The sequence below is a fragment of the Salmo salar genome, unplaced genomic scaffold (assembly GCF_905237065.1).
Source record: "Salmo salar unplaced genomic scaffold, Ssal_v3.1, whole genome shotgun sequence".
Taxonomy (NCBI): Eukaryota; Metazoa; Chordata; class Actinopteri; order Salmoniformes; family Salmonidae; genus Salmo; species Salmo salar.
This window is the reverse complement of record NW_025548422.1, coordinates 94724-106453: the sequence shown is the minus strand read 5'-3', so window position 1 is coordinate 106453 and position 11730 is coordinate 94724.

Here is an 11730-nt window from a genome sequence, read left to right as displayed (position 1 = left end):
AAGTCCATTATTTTTTGTTTTCATTCATAATTTATTTCTTGTCATTCATTATTTATTTGTTTTGATGTATTATTTATTTGTGATGTTATCGCTTTCATTATTGATTCTGTATGGTATTGGTGTGGGGTGTGAAAAAGAGGAATGTCGAGGGAATGGTTGTGTTTACAAAAGGAGGATCCATGTAGGTACACACACACACTCCAGAGTTGGCTGAAAGGTACAATCATGTTGATTGTGTTATTATTTGGCTGGCTGATCAGTCAGTGGAAGGTTTTATTTGATACTTCTAATACAGATTTCTGACAACTACTAATACTCTGTTTTCCTCTCTCTCTCTCTCTCTCTCTCTCTCTCTCTCTCTCTCTCTCTCTCTCTCTCTCTCTCTCTCTCTCCACATCTCTGAATACGTGACAGGCGGTCTGGTCACATGACCAACCCTCAGATGAGGGGCGGGGCTCTGAATGTCAACAGTTTACAAAACCAAAAAAGGAGGGAAATGATATCCCAAATGGCCTTTTCCCTCCATAGTCACTACAAGGGCTTATAGGGCTCGGGTCAAAAGTAGTGCACTACGTAGGGAATAGTGCCCTTCCCTTAGAGTTGTACTATCTAGACGGACCGTATAAAGGTTCATCACTGTGTATGATATTTTATAAACCTAGTAGCTGAATGCTGATGTCTGCGTATTACTTTTTTAAATGGGGGAGTTGGGGGGGTGACGCGGGGAGTGTACACTTTGAATTAGCACACAAACCTACCATTATGTGGTTGTAAAAAAATGGTGGCCATTTATATTTACAAACTGTGTCCCAATGGAAGCCTATTCCCAGTATAGGGAACTACTTTTGATTGTTCCCCATAGAGCCCCATGGGCCCTTGTCAAAAGTAGTGCACTGCATAGGGAATAGTAAGCTTACTAGTTGGTAGGCAGTTGCAGTTTTTCTATCCACACTTAGTTTCTGGAAAGAGCTGTCAAACTCATTCAATCTGCATGTTCACTGTTCAGAAATTAGGATTGTTTCCAACTTGAACACTACACACATACATGTGTTACCTGATTTCATGTGTTACCTGATTTCACGTTTTACCTGATTTCATGTGTTACCTGAATTCACGTGTTACCTGATTTCACGTGTTACCTGATTTCATGTGTTACCTGAATTCACGTGTTACCTGATTTCACGTGTTACCTGAATTCACGTGTAATCTGATTTCACGTGTGATACCGGATTTCACGTGTGATACCGGATTTCACGTGTGATACCGGATTTCACGTGATACCGGATTTCATGTGATACCGGATTTCGTGTGAGACCGGATTTCATGTGTTACCTGATTTCACGTGTAACCTGATTTCACGTGTAACCTGACTTCACGTGTAACCTGACTTCACGTGTAACCTGACTTCACGTGTAACCTGACTTCACGTGTAACCGGATTTCATGTGCAACCTGATTTCATACAGCACATTTCTATATGTTAATTTCATGTGTTACCTGATTTCATGTGCAACCTGATTTCATACAGCACATTTCTATATGTTAAATGTTTAGGTAACTGTTTGTCATGGGAAAAAATATCTTATTTTACATATTCATATTTCCTGTTGGGGAAAAGTTTGCTGATCAAAAGCCAATTTAGACAAAATAGTTTCACAACTACTGTTTGTCCAGCAGGGTTGTGATGAATTCAATTTCAGTTTGCAGTTAGTTCAGAAAGTAAACCAAATTCCAATTCCAAATGTTCCTCATTTAAAAGCATTGACGAGAATTGGAATTACAATTGGAATTTCAGTGTAGTATATGAATTGCCTGGAATTGAAGTGGAATGGAACCCAACGTTGATGTTCACATACTGCTTCCGTTCTATTATACTTTAATCCTAAAATAAAGGCTGAAATGTGTTTTTATGCCCTCTCTGCTATGCTTGCAATATTCCGGTTAATTTTCTAGAAATCCCAGTTGAAGGATTCCAGATTCCCTGCTTAATACATTCAGATTCTGGGAATCTTTCAACCTGAGTTTTTGGAAAAACCTTGGAATTTTGGGGGAAATAAAGTTTCTGGAATTTTGCTGGAATTCCTACTTTCTGCTCACTAAGCATGCCCTACTAAACCAGAACTGCATCTTTTAAACATCAGGGAAATAACTAACTAACTGCTGTATGTGAATGACTGAATGAGTGATGTCCGCCTATGCTTTGTCATGCTGTACTCCAACCATTAAAAATACTGAACTGTTAAGACTCTCTCCTCTCTTCTTATTCTCTGACCCTTACTGGTTACTTAGTTTCTTCTATTTTATGGTTTAGTTAGACAGTAGATGAAGAGGTTTAGTTAGACAGTAGATGGTGATGAAGAGGATTAGTTAGACAGTAGATGGTGATGAAGAGGTTTAGTTAGACAGTAGATGGTGATGAAGAGGTTTAGTTAGACAGTAGATGGTGATGAAGAGGTTTAGTTAGACAGTAGATGAAGAGGTTTAGTTAGACATTAGATGAAGAGGTTTAGTTAGACAGTAGATGGTGATGAAGAGGTTTAGTTAGACAGTAGATGAAGAGGTTTAGATAGACAGTAGATGAAGAAGATTAGTTAGACAGTAGATGGTGATGAAGAGGATTAGTTAGACAGTAGATGGTGATGAAGAGGATTAGTTAGACATTAGATGAAGAGGTTTAGTTAGACAGTAGATGAAGAAGATTAGTTAGACAGTAGATGGTGATGAAGAGGTTTAGTTAGACATTAGATGAAGAGGTTTAGTTAGACAGTAGATGGTGATGAAGAGGTTTAGTTAGACAGTAGATGAAGAGGTTTAGTTAGACAGTAGATGGTGATGAAGAGGTTTAGTTAGACAGTAGATGAAGAGGTTTAGTTAGACAGTAGATGGTGATGAAGAGGTTTAGTTAGACAGTAGATGGTGATGAAGAGGTTTAGTTAGACAGTAGATGAAGAGGTTTAGTTAGACAGTAGATGAAGAGGATTAGTTAGACAGTAGATGAAGAAGATTAGTTAGACAGTAGATGGTGATGAAGAGGATTAGTTAGACAGTAGATGGTGATGAAGAGGATTAGTTAGACATTAGATGAAGAGGTTTAGTTAGACAATAGATGAAGAGGATTAGTTAGACAGTAGATGGTGATGAAGAGGTTTAGTTAGACAGTAGATGGTGATGAAGAGGTTTAGTTAGACAGTAGATGGTGATGAAGAGGATTAGTTAGACAGTAGATGGAAGAGGTTTAGTTAGACAGTAGATGGTGATAAGAGGTTTAGTTAGACAGTAGATGGTGATGAAGAGGTTTAGTTAGACAGTAGATGAAGAGGATTAGTTAGACAGTAGATGGTGATGAAGAGGTTTAGTTAGACAGTAGATGTAAGAGGTTTAGTTAGACATTAGATGTGTAAGAGGTTTAGTTAGACAGTAGATGAAGAGGTTTAGTTAGACAGTAGATGGTGATGAAGAGGTTTAGTTAGACAGTAGATGAAGAGGTTTAGTTAGACAGTAGATGGTGATGAAGAGGTTTAGTTAGACAGTAGATGAAGAGGTTTAGTTAGACAGTAGATGGTGATGAAGAGGTTTAGTTAGACAGTAGATGAAGAGGTTTAGTTAGACAGTAGATGTTTAGTCAGTAGATGAAGAAGATTAGTTAGACAGTAGATGGTGATGAAGAGGTTTAGTTAGACAGTAGATGGTGATGAAGAGGTTTAGTTAGACATTAGATGAAGAGGTTTAGTTAGACAATAGATGAAGAGGATTAGTTAGACAGTAGATGGTGATGAAGAGGTTTAGTTAGACAGTAGATGGTGATGAAGAGGATTAGTTAGACAGTAGATGGTGATGAAGAGGTTTAGTTAGACAGTAGATGGTGATGAAGAGGTTTAGTTAGACAGTAGATGTTGAAGAGGTTTAGTTAGACAGTAGATGAAGAGGATTAGTTAGACAGTAGATGGTGATGAAGAGGTTTAGTTAGACAGTAGATGAAGAGGTTTAGTTAGACATTAGATGAAGAGGTTTAGTTAGACAGTAGATGAAGAGGTTTAGTTAGACAGTAGATGGTGATGAAGAGGTTTAGTTAGACAGTAGATGAAGAGGTTTAGTTAGACAGTAGATGGTGATGAAGAGGTTTAGTTAGACAGTAAATGAAGAGGTTTAGTTAGACAGTAGATGGTGATGAAGAGGTTTAGTTAGACAGTAAATGAAGAGGTTTAGTTAGACAGTAGATGGTGATGAAGAGGTTTAGTTAGACAGTAGATGAAGAGGTTTAGTTAGACAGTAGATGAAGAGGTTTAGTTAGACAGTAGATGAAGAAGTTTAGTTAGACAGTAGATGGATGAAGAGGTTTAGTTAGACAGTAGATGATTTAGTTAGACAGTAGATGAAGAGGATTAGTTAGACAGTAGATGGTGATGAAGAGGTTTAGTTAGACAGTAGATGGTGATGAAGAGGATTAGTTAGACAGTAGATGAAGAGGTTTAGTTAGACAGTAGATGAAGAGGATTAGTTAGACAGTAGATGGTGATGAAGAGATTTAGTTAGACAGTAGATGGTGAAGAAGAGGTTTAGTTAGACAGTAGATGAAGAGGTTTAGTTAGACAGTAGATGAAGAAGATTAGTTAGACAGTAGATGGTGATGAAGAGGTTTAGTTAGACAGTAGATGGTGATGAAGAGGTTTAGTTAGACAGTAGATGAAGAGGTTTAGTTAGACAGTAGATGAAGAGGTTTAGTTAGACAGTAGATGGTGATGAAGAGGTTTAGTTAGACAGTAGATGAAGAGGTTTAGTTAGACAGTAGATGGTGATGAAGAGGTTTAGTTAGACAGTAAATGAAGAGGTTTAGTTAGACAGTAGATGGTGATGAAGAGGTTTAGTTAGACAGTAGATGAAGAGGTTTAGTTAGACAGTAGATGAAGAGGTTTAGTTAGACAGTAGATGAAGAAGATTAGTTAGACAGTAGATGGTGATGAAGAGGTTTAGTTAGACAGTAGATGGTGATGAAGAGGTTTAGTTAGACAGTAGATGAAGAGGTTTAGTTTAGACAGTAGATGAAGAGGTTTAGTTAGACAGTAGATGGTGATGAAGAGGTTTAGTTAGACAGTAGATGGTGATGAAGAGGATTAGTTAGACAGTAGATGGTGATGAAGAGGTTTAGTTAGACAGTAGATGGTGATGAAGAGGTTTAGTTAGACAGTAGATGGTGATGAAGAGGTTTAGTTAGACAGTAGATGAAGAGGATTAGTTAGACAGTAGATGGTGATGAAGAGGTTTAGTTAAACAGTAGATGAAGAGGTTTAGTTAGACATTAGATGAAGAGGTTTAGTTAGACAGTAGATGAAGAGGTTTAGTTAGACAGTAGATGGTGATGAAGAGGTTTAGTTAGACAGTAGATGAAGAGGTTTAGTTAGACAGTAGATGGTGATGAAGAGGTTTAGTTAGACAGTAAATGAAGAGGTTTAGTTAGACAGTAGATGAAGAGGTTTAGTTAGACAGTAGATGAAGAGGTTTAGTTAGTCAGTAGATGGTGATGAAGAGGTTTAGTTAGACAGTAGATGAAGAGGTTTAGTTAGACAGTAGATGTCGAGGTTTAGTTAGACAGTAGATGAAGAAGATTAGTTAGACAGTAGATGAAGAAGATTAGTTAGACAGTAGATGGTGATGAAGAGGATTAGTTAGACATTAGATGAAGAGGTTTAGTTATACAATAGATGAAGAGGATTAGTTAGACAGTAGATGGTGATGAAGAGATTTAGTTAGACAGTAGATGGTGAAGAAGAGGTTTAGTTAGACAGTAGATGAAGAGGTTTAGTTAGACAGTAGATGAAGAGGTTTAGTTAGACAGTAGATGAAGAAGATTAGTTAGACAGTAGATGGTGATGAAGAGGTTTAGTTAGACAGTAGATGGTGATGAAGAGGTTTAGTTAGACAGTAGATGAAGAGGTTTAGTTAGACAGTAGATGAAGAGGTTTAGTTAGACAGTAGATGGTGATGAAGAGGTTTAGTTAGACAGTAGATGGTGATGAAGAGGATTAGTTAGACAGTAGATGGTGATGAAGAGGTTTAGTTAGACAGTAGATGGTGATGAAGAGGTTTAGTTAGACAGTAGATGGTGATGAAGAGGTTTAGTTAGACAGTAGATGAAGAGGATTAGTTAGACAGTAGATGGTGATGAAGAGGTTTAGTTAAACAGTAGATGAAGAGGTTTAGTTAGACATTAGATGAAGAGGTTTAGTTAGACAGTAGATGAAGAGGTTTAGTTAGACAGTAGATGGTGATGAAGAGGTTTAGTTAGACAGTAGATGAAGAGGTTTAGTTAGACAGTAGATGGTGATGAAGAGGTTTAGTTAGACAGTAAATGAAGAGGTTTAGTTAGACAGTAGATGAAGAGGTTTAGTTAGACAGTAGATGAAGAGGTTTAGTTAGACAGTAGATGGTGATGAAGAGGTTTAGTTAGACAGTAGATGAAGAGGTTTAGTTAGACAGTAGATGTCGAGGTTTAGTTAGACAGTAGATGAAGAAGATTAGTTAGACAGTAGATGAAGAAGATTAGTTAGACAGTAGATGGTGATGAAGAGGATTAGTTAGACATTAGATGAAGAGGTTTAGTTATACAATAGATGAAGAGGATTAGTTAGACAGTAGATGGTGATGAAGAGATTTAGTTAGACAGTAGATGGTGAAGAAGAGGTTTAGTTAGACAGTAGATGAAGAGGTTTAGTTAGACAGTAGATGAAGAGGTTTAGTTAGACAGTAGATGAAGAAGATTAGTTAGACAGTAGATGGTGATGAAGAGGTTTAGTTAGACAGTAGATGGTGATGAAGAGGTTTAGTTAGACAGTAGATGAAGAGGTTTAGTTAGACAGTAGATGAAGAGGTTTAGTTAGACAGTAGATGGTGATGAAGAGGTTTAGTTAGACAGTAGATGGTGATGAAGAGGATTAGTTAGACAGTAGATGGTGATGAAGAGGTTTAGTTAGACAGTAGATGGTGATGAAGAGGTTTAGTTAGACAGTAGATGGTGATGAAGAGGTTTAGTTAGACAGTAGATGAAGAGGATTAGTTAGACAGTAGATGGTGATGAAGAGGTTTAGTTAAACAGTAGATGAAGAGGTTTAGTTAGACATTAGATGAAGAGGTTTAGTTAGACAGTAGATGAAGAGGTTTAGTTAGACAGTAGATGGTGATGAAGAGGTTTAGTTAGACAGTAGATGAAGAGGTTTAGTTAGACAGTAGATGGTGATGAAGAGGTTTAGTTAGACAGTAAATGAAGAGGTTTAGTTAGACAGTAGATGAAGAGGTTTAGTTAGACAGTAGATGAAGAGGTTTAGTTAGACAGTAGATGGTGATGAAGAGGTTTAGTTAGACAGTAGATGAAGAGGTTTAGTTAGACAGTAGATGTCGAGGTTTAGTTAGACAGTAGATGAAGAAGATTAGTTAGACAGTAGATGAAGAAGATTAGTTAGACAGTAGATGGTGATGAAGAGGATTAGTTAGACATTAGATGAAGAGGTTTAGTTAGACAATAGATGAAGAGGATTAGTTAGACAGTAGATGGTGATGAAGAGATTTAGTTAGACAGTAGATGGTGAAGAAGAGGTTTAGTTAGACAGTAGATGAAGAGGTTTAGTTAGACAGTAGATGAAGAGGTTTAGTTAGACAGTAGATGAAGAAGATTAGTTAGACAGTAGATGGTGATGAAGAGGTTTAGTTAGACAGTAGATGGTGATGAAGAGGTTTAGTTAGACAGTAGATGAAGAGGTTTAGTTAGACAGTAGATGAAGAGGTTTAGTTAGACAGTAGATGGTGATGAAGAGGTTTAGTTAGACAGTAGATGGTGATGAAGAGGATTAGTTAGACAGTAGATGGTGATGAAGAGGTTTAGTTAGACAGTAGATGGTGATGAAGAGGTTTAGTTAGACAGTAGATGGTGATGAAGAGGTTTAGTTAGACAGTAGATGAAGAGGATTAGTTAGACAGTAGATGGTGATGAAGAGGTTTAGTTAAACAGTAGATGAAGAGGTTTAGTTAGACATTAGATGAAGAGGTTTAATTAGACAGTAGATGAAGAGGTTTAGTTAGACAGTAGATGGTGATGAAGAGGTTTAGTTAGACAGTAGATGAAGAGGTTTAGTTAGACAGTAGATGAAGAGGTTTAGTTAGACAGTAGATGGTGATGAAGAGGTTTAGTTAGACAGTAGATGAAGAGGTTTAGTTAGACAGTAGATGGTGATGAAGAGGTTTAGTTAGACAGTAAATGAAGAGGTTTAGTTAGACAGTAGATGGTGATGAAGAGGTTTAGTTAGACAGTAGATGAAGAGGTTTAGTTAGACAGTAGATGAAGAGGTTTAGTTAGACAGTAGATGAAGAAGATTAGTTAGACAGTAGATGGTGATGAAGAGGATTAGTTAGACAGTAGATGGTGATGAAGAGGATTAGTTAGACATTAGATGAAGAGGTTTAGTTAGACAGTAGATGAAGAGGATTAGTTAGACAGTAGATGGTGATGAAGAGATTTAGTTAGACAGTAGATGGTGAAGAAGAGGTTTAGTTAGACAGTAGATGAAGAGGTTTAGTTAGACAGTAGATGAAGAAGATTAGTTAGACAGTAGATGGTGATGAAGAGGTTTAGTTAGACAGTAGATGGTGATGAAGAGGTTTAGTTAGACAGTAGATGAAGAGGTTTAGTTAGACAGTAGATGAAGAGGTTTAGTTAGACAGTAGATGGTGATGAAGAGGTTTAGTTAGACAGTAGATGAAGAGGTTTAGTTAGACAGTAGATGGTGATGAAGAGGTTTAGTTAGACAGTAAATGAAGAGGTTTAGTTAGACAGTAGATGGTGATGAAGAGGTTTAGTTAGACAGTAGATGAAGAGGTTTAGTTAGACAGTAGATGAAGAGGTTTAGTTAGACAGTAGATGAAGAAGATTAGTTAGACAGTAGATGGTGATGAAGAGGATTAGTTAGACAGTAGATGGTGATGAAGAGGTTTAGTTAGACAGTAGATGGTGATGAAGAGGTTTAGTTAGACAGTAGATGAAGAGGTTTAGTTAGACAGTAGATGAAGAGGTTTAGTTAGACAGTAGATGGTGATGAAGAGGTTTAGTTAGACAGTAGATGGTGATGAAGAGGTTTAGTTAGACAGTAGATGGTGATGAAGAGGTTTAGTTAGACAGTAGATGAAGAGGTTTAGTTAGACAGTAGATGGTGATGAAGAGGTTTAGTTAGACAGTAGATGAAGAGGTTTAGTTAGACAGTAGATGGTGATGAAGAGGTTTAGTTAGACAGTAGATGGTGATGAAGAGGTTTAGTTAGACAGTAGATGGTGAAGGAGATCTAATGTATGTGAATAAAGTGTAACGCCCTGGCCATAGAGATGGGTTTTTGTTCTTTATTTTGGTTAGGCCAGGGTGTTAGATTGGGTGGGCGTTCTATGTTAATTTTCTATGTTGTCTGTTTCATTGATTTTGGCCGTGTGGCTTCCAATCAGGCACAGCCGTTGTTGGTTGTTGCTGATTGGGAGTCACACATAAGTGCCTGTTTTTCCGTTGGGGTTTTGTGGGTAATTGTTTCTGTTTCGTTTCGCACCTGACAGGACTGTTTTGGCTGTCGGTTTTCTTGTTTTTTGTATCGTGTTCTTACGTTAATTAAATAACTATGATGAACACTAACTCCGCTGCGCCTTGGTCTACTCTCTCTCCTGACGGCCGTTACAATAATACAAACTATTTTTCTAACATCTCTGCTATGATGCCACCTATATCCATTTTTTTATAGTATAAACACAGGAGCTGCGTTTTCACAAAAGATGTTTAGTACCCCATACTGACTCCACCTGTGCATGGCTTAATCTAGAGAACTGTTTAGCATTCCCATATTGACTCCTCTGCCTGGCTTAATCTAGAGAAAACGTTTAGCATTCCCATATTGACTCCTCTGCCTGGCTTAATCTAGAGAAAATGTTTAGCATTCCCATATTGATTCCTCTGCCTGGCTTAATCTATAGAAAACGGTAAGGACCACAAAACTGACTCCTCCTCTGCATGACTCAATCTAGGGAAAGCATTACAGTTTATCAATATAAAAGGTCGGAAACCTCTCTGAGTGTTTGCATTTAGTGCTGGTTTCATGGACACAGATTAAGCCTAGTCATTGACTAAAAAGGGCCAAAGGTGAGCTCTTTCCAGACTCCATTTTCAGTCAGCCCAAGTCCTATTGTAGTGGGGTTGATGTGATGTCCTATTGTAGTGGGGTTGATGTGATGTCCTATTGTAGTGGGGTTGATGTGGTGTCCTATTGTAGTGGGGTTGATGTGATGTCCTATTGTAGTGGGGTGATGTGGTGTCCTATTGTAGTGGGGTTGATGTGATGTCCTATTGTAGTGGGGTTGATGTGATGTGCTATTGTAGTGGGGTTGATGTGATGTCCTATTGTAGTGGGGTTGATGGGTAGATGTGATGTCCTATTGTAGTGGGGTTGATGGGTTGATGTGATGTCCTATTGTAGTGGGGTTGATGGGTTGATTTGATGTCCTATTGTGGTGGGGTTGATTTGATGTCCTATTGTAGTGGGGTTGATGTGATATGCTATTGTAGTGGGGTTGATGTGATGTCCTATTGTAGTGGTGTTGATGTGATGTCCTATTGTAGTTCGGTTGATGTGAGGTACTATTGTGGTGGGGTTGCTCTACCATACCTAACAGCTGCTCTACCATACCTAACAGCTGCTCTACCATACCTAACAGCTGCTATACCATACCTAAAATCTACTATACTATACCTAACAGGTGCTCTACCACACCTAACAGCTGCTCTACCATACCTAACAACTGCTCTACCATACCTAAACGCAGAATCACTACTCTACCACACCTAACAGCTGCTCTACCATACCTAACAGCTTCTCTATCATACCTAACAGCAAAATTACTACTCTACCATACCTAACAGCTGCTGTACCATACCTAACAGCTGCTCTATCATACCTAACAGCTGAATCACTGCTCTACCATGCCTAAAATCTACTCTACCATACCTAACAGCTGCTCTACCATACCTAATAGCAGAATCACTACTCTACCATACCTAACAGCTGCTCTACCATACCTAACAGCTGCTCTACTATGCCCAACTGCTGCTCTACCATACCTAACAGCTGCTCTACCATACCTAACAACTGAATCATTGCTCTACCATACCTAACAGCTACTCCACCATACCTAACAGATTTTCTAACATAACTAACAGCAGATTCACTACTCCTCCATACCTAACAGCTGCTCTACCATTCCTAAAAGCTGCTCTACCATTCCTAACAGCTGCTCTACAATACCTAACAGCTGCTCTACCATACCTAACAGCTGCTCTACCATACCTAACAGCTGCTCTACCAAACCTAACAGCTGAATCACTGCTCTGCCATACCTAACAGCTACTCTACCATACCTAACAACTGCTCTAACATACCTAACAGCTGCTCTACCATACCTAACAGCTGCTCTACCATACCTAACAGCTGAATCACTGCTCTGCCATACCTAACAGCTACTCTACCATACCTATCAGCTGCTCTACCATACCTAACAGCTGCTCTACCATACCTAACAGCTGAATCACTGCTCTGCCATACCTAACAGCTACTCTACCATACCTATCAGCTGCTCTACCATACCTAACAGCTGCTCTACCATACCTAACAGCTGCTCTACCATACCTAACAAATGCTCTACCATACCTAAAATCTAC